This window comes from Ailuropoda melanoleuca, chromosome 4 (assembly GCF_002007445.2).
Source record: "Ailuropoda melanoleuca isolate Jingjing chromosome 4, ASM200744v2, whole genome shotgun sequence".
In the NCBI taxonomy this organism is placed as follows: Eukaryota; Metazoa; Chordata; class Mammalia; order Carnivora; family Ursidae; genus Ailuropoda; species Ailuropoda melanoleuca.
Window position 1 is genome coordinate 61,113,160 of NC_048221.1, and position 1,524 is coordinate 61,114,683.

The window sequence follows — 1,524 nt, forward strand, 5'->3', positions numbered from 1 at the left end:
AATTTATTTTATAATCTATTTAACCAACCCCTACTTAATAAAAATTTAGATTTTGTCTAGTATTAGGTTATTGCAAACGGCACAATAAATATTTGTTTCGTTATGCACCTATGTCCGGACTATCAGTAGAATCAATTCCTAGGAGTTGAATTACCAAATTTAAAAGTATGTGTACTTTTGAAAGATATTGCCTACTTACCTTCTAAAGATAGCGAGGCTTATACTCCCACCAGCAATGTATGGGACTGCCTTTTTCCAGCCCATGTGTATTATCTAGTTTACTGATCTTGCAAGACCATCTGATATATTCGATAGATGAAAAATAGTGTTCATGATTTTAACTTCTATTTCTTTTATTTTCAATGAGATCAAACATCCTTGTATGTGATGGAAGCACTTGTGGGTTTTTTGTTTTCCCCCAGCAAGTTGCTTATTCAGGGCCTTTGTATATTTTCTATGATCTTTTTCTTACTGGTCAGCTAATGCTTCATACTGGACAATGAGGTCCTTCTTTTGTGCACTACAAGCATTTCTTTCTCCAAACTGTGGTTTCTAATTTTCCTTTTTAGGCTTTCTGTTGTGTAGAAATGTTTTTAACATTGTCACCTGTATTAAAGTTTTCTTTTTATGGTTTCCAATTTTAAGTATTATTTAGAAGGGCCTTCCACCTCTCTCTCTCTCTAATATGGAACACATCATAAATTTGCATGTTATCCTTTTGCAGAGGCCATGCTAATCTTCTTTGTATCTTTCTAATTTTAGTACATGTGCTGCCATAGTGAGTACCTTTCTACCTCTCAATATTCGTTCTAAAAAATATTCCATGATAACAATCATTTTTTTACATTTAAATTTCTAAGTCATTGGAATGGATTTGGTGTTGAGTTATAACTTTTTTCAGTTGTCCCAACCATTTATTAAATAATCTATCTCTTCCCAACTGCTTTGAAATTATCATATATTAATTTCCTTAGTATTGGGGCAACTTTTGTCTGTCTATTGGTTTGCCAAAATCAAACCTTTTCAATGATTGTGGGTTCACGATACAGTGTCACGAATTAGAGTCTTAGTCCCGTAATCAGGTTTCATTGAGCTAATACTGTCTTGGTTCTAAGAGAAACACAAAGAAAGCTCGGACTCCATCCCTGCCCTCTTGAAGACAAGAAAGGGACTGCTGCCATGGTGAACTCATGAGTTTCCTTTAATCTAAAGCTCAGTAACTGGTCCCATGCTGGCTGTCATTGGCACTCGGAGGACACAAGCTGAAAAGATAAAGGTGTTGCTAGAAGGAGAGGACAAAACCCCATTATTGACCTTGGGGAAATCTCAGGCCATCCCCAGATCCTTTCTCCCCAGTATGGAAGAGTCTGTATAGACTTCTGACGCATGTATTCATATGCTCTAGGCAAAAGCATTTTGTGATGTTCTGAATTCAAGGCCACTTATTTGATATTTCTTGCTTTGGATCTGGCAACAGTAATACTCTAACCTGCTTATTTCGTCTCCGAAGCCTGTGCAAAGTAT

The 1,524-nt window shown here is 36.2% G+C and overlaps 1 non-coding gene across 1 annotated transcript; it reads right to left on the reverse strand.

The window, feature by feature from the left end:
• Positions 1-679: 679 nt before the first annotated feature.
• On the reverse strand, positions 680-786 carry LOC117802085. Its single transcript, XR_004625145.1, has one exon. It is a non-coding gene; the product is annotated as a U6 spliceosomal RNA (small nuclear RNA).
• Positions 787-1,524: the final 738 nt, after the last annotated feature.